Raw genomic sequence first — 11295 nt, forward strand, 5'->3', positions numbered from 1 at the left:
AAAGAGAGAGATAAAACCTAATTGAAAATCGAGGAAAGAAGAATTTGCCTTCTCTGCCAAGCATGCACTTGCCCTCCCTATCATGGAGTTAAGCATTGGCTTGGTCTAAGGCATTGCCTGGAGTGAGTTTCCAACATTGGTAAATCCATAATGGGGAATGTGCACATGAAGAGAAGGGTGTAGATTAACGAAACTCCATTTAACTGTGTGATCAGTTTTGTGTTACCTGTCATCTCTCACCACACAGCGATGTTGTTTCTTTGTAATATTGAGGGTGTATTGAAAAACACCCCTCTGTTTTATGGACACAGGAAGTTATTGGATCCAAGCACTCCATCATAAAGCTTAGTGAAAGGTGAAAGGCTAAAGATGCCCATAATCAGCGGTGAAACTGTGTTTGCCCATGTTGTGAACTGTGTGAATCAGTAAACAAAAGCGTTACAGCAGTTATTGTGGATCTCAGAAACGACCGATTCGTCAGTGTGCTGGACTGAGCTGGGTCCTTCCTCAGCCTGACCAGGAGGGTCCTAAATTAGGGAAGGAAAAAGAGAGAATAATTACATAATTAAATCTAATCAATTAAAATCTAATTAGGATGACATACAGTTCTGGCTAGCCAAATGCTAAAGTAAGTATACCTCTACACTGTATTGAAGAGCATCCTGTTTGTGCTGTGACTTGATTGGGTCCTCCAACGTTTACCTTCTGGGTCAAAGGCCTTAGGCTGCCATCCATCCAGAAAAACAGGTGAGTATGGAGAGGACAGACTCAACAAGTTGGGAGCTGGGAGAGAAAGAGGTCAAAGGTCAGGACTTTATCTTGAGCCTTGTCAATGGATGGCAATGTGCATATGAACTACACACAAAACATACAGATGCAGTATCTTTAATTTGATCATACCTGTTTTTGCAGGAATTTTCCTGCACAGCAGGGAACTGCAAACATGTGGTGTATTCAAGGTCTAAAAAGGCTTCTAAGTTTGTATTTCCACTTTAAATGTCAGACTTGCACTAACGAAAAATGTATCAAACCTACAAAAAAATGTCCATTAACTTATAATCCACACAACAATTCACATTTCCTGTTGCTGCAGGGATTATTTTCCTGCTGTGTGAAACAGGCCTCAAATTAAGATACGGCATCTGTACATCAATATGCACAGATATCAATACTGCAGTACACACACACACACACACACACACACACACACACACACACACACACACAACACACACACACACACACACACACACACACACACACCAGTTTCCCCTGTAGTTCAGTTGGTAGAGCATGGTGCTTGTAACACCAGTATAGTGGGTTTGATTCCCGGGACCACTCATACGTAAGATGTATGCACYAATGACTGMWAGTCGGTTTAGATAAAAGCGTCTGCTAAATAGCATATATGATTATATTACCAGTGTAAGGTCCAGTTAAGCCCTAGGGAGGTCCAGAGCTCCTTCTCGTCGTCGGTCAGGTGCTTCTGCAGTAGAGACACAGCACCACTGGTCAGGGCTGGACTGACCACAGTCGCRCCCATCTCTGGCCCACCAGTAGTCTTCACCATCTGAGACCAGAGCGAGAGAGAGACATGAATTGATCTCAGACTTAACACTGATGCCTCCATCCCGATATCTGTCCGCCTGGGACGGACAGAAAGAGACAGACAGACAGAGACAGACAGACAGATAATTATACAGTATCACCACAGATAGGACAATGAACCAGATATTTCACCGGATGAATGTGAGCATCTGCTTGGCGTTTCCACTCACTACCAAATATGGTAGTGAGAGGAAGCCCATTGGSCGGCAGTGGGAGAAGATTTTGGCCGACATTCTGCTAATTTTYTCAGTGTCCTAATTCAGATAGCATTGCTGGTTAGGTATCCTGTGGCTGTGCTGATGAGGAGTGAACATCTAGCCTGGCCCCAGGTCTGTTGGTACTGCATTGTCAGCGACCAATGGAGTTGGCTATACAGAACACTCAGATCTGGGATCAGGCCAGTAAATACCTACCAAGACCAGTGGACTGATCTGGGACCAGGCTAGTAAGTGAATATATCTGCAGTGAATATATCTGGAACCAGGCTAGTAAATACATACCAGGCCCAGGGGAATAAAGACGTGATGCACCAGCTCCCCAGAAGACGGCTCTGTGATGGACGACTTCAGGCGGTCCTGAAAGCAAAAATAATCAATAATAATATATGCTATTTATCCAAAGAAAACTTACAGTCCTGCTGCATATATTTGATGTACGGGTGGTCCCGGGAATGGAAGCTGCCGCTGCATATATTTGATGTCAGGGTGGTCCCGGGAATGGAAGCCTGCCGCTGCCAGCACCATGCTGTACTAACTGAGCTACAGATAGTAAAACAGAGGAAAGTACAGAGATCCAATCTGTATTTTTTATTACATGATAGGACAGATGTAGGACATATTGGGAGACAGCAGAGGCAGACAGATGTAGGAACGATTGGGAGACAGGCAGAGGGTAGACAGATGTAGGAACATATTGGGAGACAGGCAGAGGGCAGACAGATGTAGGAACATATTGGGAGACAGGCAGAGGGCAGACAGATGTAGGAACATATTGGGAGATAGAGGGCAGACAGATGTAGGAACATATTGGGAGATAGACAGAGGCAGACAGATATAGGAACATATTGGGGAGACAGGCAGAGGGCAGACAGATGTAGGAACATATTGGAGATAGGCAGAGGGCAGACAGATGTAGGAACATATTGGGAGATAGACAGAGGGTAGACAGATGTAGGAACATATTGGGAGATAGACAGAGGGCAGACAGATGTAGGAACATATTGGGAGATAGACAGAGGGCAGACAGATGTAGGAACATATTGGGAGATAGAGAGAGGGAGACAGATGTAGGAACATATTGGGAGATAGACAGAGGGCAGACAGATGTAGGAACATATTGGGAGATAGGCAGAGGGCAGACAGATGTAGGAACATATGGGAGATAGACAGAGGGCAGACAGGTGTAGGAACAGATTGGAGATAGCCAGAGGGCAGACAGATGTAGGAACATATTGGGAGATAGACAGAGGGTAGACAGATGTAGGAACATATTGGGAGATAGACAGAGGGCAGACAGATGTAGGAACATATTGGGAGATAGACAGAGGGCAGACAGATGTAGAACATATTGGGAGATAGACAGAGGGTAGACAGATGTAGGAACATATTGGGAGATAGACAGAGGGCAGACAGATGTAGGAACATATTGGGAGATAGACAGAGGGCAGACAGATGTAGGAACATATTGGGAGATAGCCAGAGGGCCAGACAGTTGTAAGGATGCTGGAACCCCGTCCTCATGGGGACATGTGTTGTCCAGAGTCTAGAAGGTTACCACTACACCCCGGAGTACACTGAGGTGAGAAAATTAGAAAGAAATTAGCCTTACATACGAAAGATTGATTTTGTGTGACAGAGAGGAAAATAGTCAGAAACAAATGCCTCTGTTATTCCACTACATGGGTCACCAGCAGACAGAAGGAGTACTTGACTTTCTGAAAAATGTCAACAAACTCCTCCTTAGGTGGAGGGCAGGCTTTCAGGGTCAGCAAATCATCTGCACACAAAACACAAAACAATCAACTACGACGATGGGGATTCATCAATGAAATAACATGTAGAAATAGTACCCAGAATGCACAACTTTATTCATTTTCACTAGACCCTTCCTCCTGTTTCATCGCTTCTTGAGGTGCCACTGTACAGTTCCACTAGCCAATGCTACAGTAAGTATACCTCTACACTGTATTGAAGAGCATCCTGTTGGTGCTGTGACTGGATTGGGTCCTGAGATTATGATATGTGCCCATTGATTCTTGAAGAATATAACTTATATAATGCCTCATGAGCCATACCCGTCAGAACCCAAAATAAAATGTGTTTTGTTTACTCCAATGTTTGTAAACAATGCAATTGTAAACAAACACCGTATAGCCAAAAAAACATGGCTAAAGCTATTATTTTGGTCTCATTTTTGTTCTCATCTATTTTGTGGCGTTGAGTGTGGTTACATTTCTCCAGACCCATCCGACAGCTGTTTACCACCTTTAAATACTCTCTCTCTCTCTCTCTCTCTCTCTCTCTCTCTCTCTCTCTCTCTCTCTCTCTCTCTCTTCTCTCTCTCTCTCTCTCTTCTCTCTCTCTCTCTCTCTCTCTCTCACATCCTGCTTCCTTTCTTCTTGCTTTTTCTGCCTCTTCCTCTTCCTCTGGTTGAGGATGCTCTGAGCCTCACAGCAGCCTGCTGCAGGCGGCCCATGAAGCGCTCCACGTCATCAAAACAGTGGTTTAGGATCTTCCTGAAGGAGGAACACATCGCAGATAAAACCAGACACATCAATGCAGTGGTTTAGGATCTCTGAAGGAGGAACACATCCCAGATAAACCAGACACATCAATGCAGTGGTTTAGGATCTCCTGAAGGAGAAACACATCCCAGATAAACCAGACACATCAAAGCAGTGGTTTAGGATCTCTGAAGAGGAAAACATCCAGATAAACCAGACACATCAAATGCAGTGGTTTAGGATCTCCTGAAGGAGGAACACATCCAGATAAACAGACACATCAAAGCAGTGGTTTAGGATCTCCTGAAGGCGGAACCATCCCAGATAAACCAGGACACATCAATGCAGTGGTTTAGGATCTCCTGAAGGAGGGAAAACATCCCAGATAAACCAGACACATAAACACAGTGGTTAGGATGCTCCTTGAAGGAGGAAACCCATCCCAGATAACAGACACATGCAATGCAGTGTTCAGGATCTCCTGAAGGAGGAACACATCCCAGATAAACGTGGGGATCTCTAAGAACACATCCAAAAGCAGTGGTTAGGATCTCCTGAAGGAGGAACACATCCCAGATTAAACAGTGGTTTTAGGATCTCCTGAAGGAGGAACACATCCAGATAAACAGTGGTTTAGGATCCCTGAAGGAGGAACAATCCCAGATAAACAGTGGTTTTAGGAATCTCTGAAGGAGGAACACATCCCAGATAAACCAGACACATCAATGCAGTGGTCTGGTGAGAGCAGCCATGCACACACACACAAAGACACACAAAGACACACAAAGATACACAGACACACACACACGCACACACACCTGCACATGCACACACACGCACACACACACACACACACAAACACACACAGACACACACACGCACACACACAAAGACACACGCACACACATGTGCACACACACACATGAACACACAAATACAGATACATACCACCTCTCTCTCTGCATGTTCTCGAGATGTGTGTTTTGGCTCACTGCTGCTGGCCCCCTTCACTGACGAGAGATATAACATAGATGTCAGTTTAAACAACACACACACACACACACAGTGCACACACACACACATACAGTGCACACACACACACATACAGTGCACACACACACACACAGTGCACACAAACACACATACAGTGCACACACACACACACAGTGCACACACATACACACACACCTTTGAACTCCTTTGCGTAGCCATGGGAAGGAAGTTGACCATCATGGGGCATGACTCTAACACCTGATGGCTTCCTAGGACGTACTGGGGGTGGTGTCCCAGACATCTGAGGGGGAGAGAGAGAGAGAGAGAGACAGAGAGAGACAGAGAAGAGAGAGTGTAATGCTGATGCCATCAAGAGGTCTTCCTGGAGTTTTTGTTTTTTTGTTATATTCCTTAAGACGTCAGCATGCTTCAGTTCGTCTGGCGGCTAGCCCGAATGTGCTTGCATACTTCCTTAAACAATTATAGACTACCACCATGTGATTCAGAAGGTACAGTACAACCATAGACTACCACCATGTGATTCAGAAGTTACAGTACAACCATAGACTACCACCATGTGATTCAGAAGGTACAGTACAACCATAGACTACCACCATGTGGTTCAATCAAGTTCAATCAAGTTTATTTTATATAGCCCTTCGTACATCAGCTAATATCTCGAAGTGCTGTACAGAAACCCAGCCTAAAACCCCAAACAGCAAGCAATGCAGGTGTAGAAGCACGGTGGCTAGAAAAAACTCCCTAGAAATTACAGAGGAGGGATTGGAAATGTTATAAAATGGACCAGCTGGCAAAAGTTGGTGTAGAGGATCATCAGATAAACCTTGGTGAGGTATTGGGAGTCAACTTGCAGGTTCCCAGGATATGAAGTCTACCTGCACCGCCTGGCCAGCTGCTCAAATGATCACAGCCCTGGGGCCTCCATCGACCCATTTGCTTCCAGACCTCCAGGGATGTTGTTGTCTGGGTTGTGAGCATAAAGGAGGTTATGTTCCTGCTGTAAGTTAACGGACAATAAAAAACATTCTCATTATCATGTATTAAAGGTACAAACGCACAAGGAAAGACTTGCGTGCTCCAGTTTTCCTTTTCCTCAAAAGGTGGATATTTATTCAATTTGAACTAGACAGGAAAGATCTCCACAGGACACCTCAGGGCCATGTCCATACGTACACACAACTTCTAGTATTGAAGAATTGTACTCAAGTCAAAATATCATTTTTGAAAAATGTGGGTGTTTATACACGCTAGGCATTTAATTATAACAACGGTAATAAGAAACAGGAAAACATATTTAAACAGATTGGTTTTTTGCCATTGGAGATTGCATAGCAGGCGTTATTTACATTTCTGAGATTCAGATCAGATGCAGCCCTTAGCACCAGGCAACAAAACTAAGAGAACTGTGTACACAAGACAGACAGACAGACAGACAGGACAGACAGAAGAGAGAGAGAGAGGAGAGACGAGAGAGAGAGAGAGATGAGAGCAGAGAGAGAGAGAGAGAGAGAGGACAGAAGAGACAGAGAGAAGAGAAAGAGAGAAACCAAGTGAAATTTGTGGAGAGAGGAAGGCTAGACTTGTTTTTCTCGTTGTTGCATATCTCCAGAAGGAGGGACAGACGGTGTAAACAGACGCAGGATGTGACAGTAGGACCAGGACAAGGCTGTTGGACCTGGCTGGAGGAATACACGCAGACACACCCAGAAGGTACTTGACAATTTCTATATGGATTATACCTGTATTATACCCTGTGTGTGTTTGTTGTGTTGTGTGTGTGTGGTGTGTGTGTGTGTGTGTGTGTGCTGTGTGTGTCGTGTGTGTGTGTGTGTGTGTTGTGTGTGTGTGTGTTGCGTTGGTCTCTTGCGTCTGTCTGTCTCTCTGCGGTTCCTGCTTGCTCTTGTGCTGTTGCGTTGTTGCTGTGCGTCTGCGTCTGTGCTGTTCCGTGTTCGTGCTGTTTCTGTGTGTCCGTCATGACCGATCGATGATTTAGCACCTTATATAATTATACAGCTCTCAGTCACTTAGCTCAATGATGGGTCGCATCATTATCTGTGTATCAGGTCTTCGTCTGCCTTGCGGTCCTCGTAGTCAATGGTGAGGAGGAGCCAGTGGCATTAGGATAGCGTTGTGAGTGGTGAGCTTAGACAGTGAACTGTCACGTCTATATGTGTCAGTTGTTGTTGAAATCAGTGTAGTATAGAGCAGTGTGGAAGTGAGAGAGGAGAGAACACAATCGGCGAAGAATAAAGAACCCAAGAAGAGAGAGAGTCCAAATGTGACAATGTTATGTAGAAGGAGATCTCTTACGCTTCAACCAGATGGATGGATATAACTTCTACCTCAGTCCATAAGAGGCGAGGACGACCTAAATGTGCGTTACTGACATGGTTTTTGGTTGTGTCTGTTCTATTAATGAAGACTCAGTGCTAAGACACGGAAGTGAGGGAGATTCACTTTCCATACAATTTAGTCAGGACAACTTAATATTCATCAACGCAAATCCTACCCAAGGGAGGAAGGCAGTAGAAATCACTATCGGGCGCCAATCTTTTGCGTATATGAGAGTAAGTGACGATAGTGAGTTATAAGTCAATACATGTTAAAAGGAGACAGGTAATCTATGACAGTGCACTGTTAGTAGGCAGACTGTCTGATCAGTAATTGTTATGAGAACATATTGATGGACACATGGTTTTCTTAAAATACATTTTATTCAAATCAGCCTTATGGAGTTTCGATATAGAGAATGTCTCGAATAATCAGGAAAAAAACCTGCGTATAGTTCAAGAAGAATTCTATGTTTTGGTCTTATAGATGTCAATTGCACTGAATCTGTTCGAGTGACCCAGCACACAACACATCTACACACGTCGGAGACGCACACAACACACATCAACACACACTACAGACACACACACACACACACCACACACGCGACATCACACACTACACACAACGAGCGACACACATCCATAGCAAGCAGGCACACGAGCAGCACACACCAACCAACTACCAACGAAGACACACCACAGACACCACACTACAACAACATGCCACAAGACTATCAGGTCTCACACGACATCACATCTAGCGACGAGCGACACACCACCAGAATACACAACCCCACCAGAACTACACAGCAATGACGGTATAGACTTACTGCCTGATGTCTGCGCTGTCAGAACTGACGGGAAATATGTGGGTTATGACAAGATTGACACCACACCCTCTGGCCTCTTCGCTGTTTGTGAGTTGTATGTTGTATTTTTTACCAGTGACAGGGTATACAGGGAGATCTCCAATCTTGCCGCGTTTTCAGTCCATAAATGGACATGGTCTTTCAATGACGGACCACAATGAGTTTATAATGGAAGTGTATTACTTGCTGGGCTGGAACCAAAACCACACTTTCCCAGCAGCTCTCCAGGACGGTGGAGTAGACACCAGATTTTGATTTCACACAGCATGTTGTGTATCAAAGCTAGATAGTATAGGTGGCGACAGAGGTCTAAGGACACTGCATCTGTCAGCAGTCTGCGTTCACTACAGACCCATGGTGTCGATCCCGGGAGTGTGATCGATAACTAGCCGTGAGTCGGGATCCATGTAGGGCGGGCGCACAATTTGGCCAAGCGGTCGTACTGGGTTAGGCGAGGTTTGGCCAGGTAGGCCGTATTGTAAAATAAGATGTTGTCTAAACTGATCTTCCGCCTAGTGAGAAAGTTAAATAGAATATGAAAACACCTCAGCGTATTTAAAAGCAGTCCTGGTGATTTATATTGTCAAGGGTGTACTGTAACTGAATGTGCGAAGAGTTTACAGACATAGGAGTGAGGAAAAGTGAGAAATGAAACCTATTTCCCTATTACCAAGAGAGAACCGCTACCCAATCTCATGTGTCCATTCTTACTCGCCGTTGTGCCCCATTCGAAGCAAGGACTTCATCCCACAAGGCACGTTTTTGTAAGTTAACTTTTGATCCTGATGCAATATTGTACCTACTCTCCATGCAATAATATTCGTGTGAATGTGCCAATGCGTCTATGTTGATGTGCGTGCTGTAAGAGTTGTTTGTCATAAGACGCCCTGTATTCCTCTTCGTGAACTTATTCACCTTTTGATTCTTGACGGGGCAGTTACTTTCTGGCCCCTGCTGTGAGACTGACGAGGCAGTTACTCTGCTGCCCTGATTGGTGCAAGATCGACGGGGCAGTTACTCGTCGCTGCCCCCTGTTGGGGATTCTGACGGGCAGTAATACATCTGTCTGGCCACCTGTTAAGTGAGATTGACGGGAGCAGTTAACTCTTCTGGCCCTGTGACGTGAGATCTGACGAGGCAGTCTACCGGATTGCCTTGCCCCCCTGAATTCGTGTAGTCTAGAGTGCCTGCCGACAGTTGACTCTGGCTGCCCCCTGTTTGAGATCTGGGACGGGAGGAACGTTACTGGCTTGGCTGCGCCACCTAGTTATGTGAGATTGCGTGACGGGGTTAGATTAGCATCTGCATTGCCCCCCTGGTTGGTAGAGAGATCGTAGACACGGAAGACAGATTGACTCTTCTAGGCCCCTCGTATAAGTGAGAGGTCTGAGGCTGGAGCAGGTGGGTTACATCGTGGCCCCCTGTTAGTTAGAGAGATCTGACGGGGGCAGGTTATCTGCGGCGCCGCCTAGTAGTAGGAAAGTCCTGAGGCGATAGGTGACGTTGCTGCCGCCCGGGTGTTGGTGAAGATTTGACGGCAGTTACTCTGCTGTCCCCACGCGTCCCCGGGCGTTCACCCGGCCGGCTACACAACGCCATACCCCTCTCCCTTATGTCTGGTGACCGATATATATCGTGAGCATTACAGAGACGATGTTACTCTAGCTGCCTCTCGACTTAGCTTGTGAGAGTTCTGACGAGGCAGTTTATCATCTCGACTCCCACTTCCGTTTTAGGAGAGTACCTCGTAGAAGCGGGCATTACTCTTAGGCTCCCACCTGTGTAGCATTGCGTGCAGATACTGACAGAGGGGCAGTTACTCTGCATTCGTCCCCCGCCTTAAGTGAGATCTAGACGGGCCCGAGCATGTTTGACTCTGTGCCGTTCCCTATGTGAGATACTCTGACAGGGACAGGTTATCATCTGCATTACCTTCCCAGAGTGAAGTGATGATATTGATCTTGGTCAGATACACTGCTGAGCCCTCCCTCCCGAAGTCAGTCGTAGAAATCTGACTAATCTGGCCAGAATGAAGGTGGCCCAATTCAAGCCTTGGAAGGGAATCTCAGCCTAACCGCAACTCCAAAAGCAGCTTAGATGACCTCATGTACCGTCTGGCTGTGCATTAGCCACATGTGGTACTAGTCTATGGTTGTACTGTCTTCTGAATCACATGTGGTAGTCTACGGTTCGTACTAGCTACCTTCTGAACCGACGATGGCTTAGAGTAGAGAATAAAGCTCCGCACATGGTTGATGAAGGCCCACAATGATCTTCTCTACAATCCACAGGAAGAAACCTAACGGATAGGAACCAGGGTTGCGTATGTTCTATGGTTGACATGTCTTTCTGAGGTGGAGATCACATGGGCGTGGCCCTAGAGTGCCTCTTCTTCTGCTGCTGCCGGGTGGAGATTTATAATGGCTATGGAATTCACTGTCTTCTGTTTATTTCCTATTATTATTTAGAACTCCGGCACTCGACTATGTCCATATTTGTTCAAAATGTTCATAAATGACAAGCATGGTCTAAATGAACCAATTTTGAATACATACTCTTGGCCAGAATAAACAAGAAGACAGTACATAGTACCTCCAATTGTTTAGAACCTACCACTATAAAAATCTCCACCCTGAATTGAGACGCACAGCCTAGATACGAGAGACCGTAGACCTAACCCCTGTCCTGCGATTAGCGCTAACCAGGGTTACCTCTCTAGGTTTCTTCCTATAAGCGCTTTTGGCGCTTC

The 11295-nt window shown here is 45.6% G+C and overlaps 1 pseudogene; it reads right to left on the reverse strand.

Moving 5' to 3' along the window:
- Nucleotides 1-1421: 1421 nt before the first annotated feature.
- The window catches only part of LOC112077721 (myosin-11-like), a 78208-nt pseudogene continuing 68334 nt past the window's right edge, over nucleotides 1422-11295 (reverse strand).

The sequence above is a fragment of the Salvelinus sp. IW2-2015 genome, unplaced genomic scaffold (assembly GCF_002910315.2).
Source record: "Salvelinus sp. IW2-2015 unplaced genomic scaffold, ASM291031v2 Un_scaffold4864, whole genome shotgun sequence".
Classification (NCBI taxonomy): Eukaryota; Metazoa; Chordata; class Actinopteri; order Salmoniformes; family Salmonidae; genus Salvelinus; species Salvelinus sp. IW2-2015.